Here is a 260-nt window from a genome sequence, read left to right on the forward strand (position 1 = left end):
CCATCAGTTGGGGCCATTTTGGATTTTTCCAATGTCAATTTCAAACATGGGAGGGGGTGTTTTGGTTGAAGTTACTCGTCTAGGTTAAGGCATTTTCTGACAGTTCAATTTATATTTTTACTGAATTGTAAACATCAAGGTCATTTTTGAATTTTCAAATTGAACAGTGCATTTCTCTTGCTCATATTGAATCGCGGCATAGGTTAGAGTTTGTCTTCGGTAAGAAGTTTCATTGCACAAAAACCGGTTTCCAGCGCTGC

This window comes from Trichinella spiralis (assembly GCF_000181795.1).
Source record: "Trichinella spiralis strain ISS 195 chromosome Unknown Scfld2, whole genome shotgun sequence".
NCBI lineage: Eukaryota > Metazoa > Nematoda > Enoplea > Trichinellida > Trichinellidae > Trichinella > Trichinella spiralis.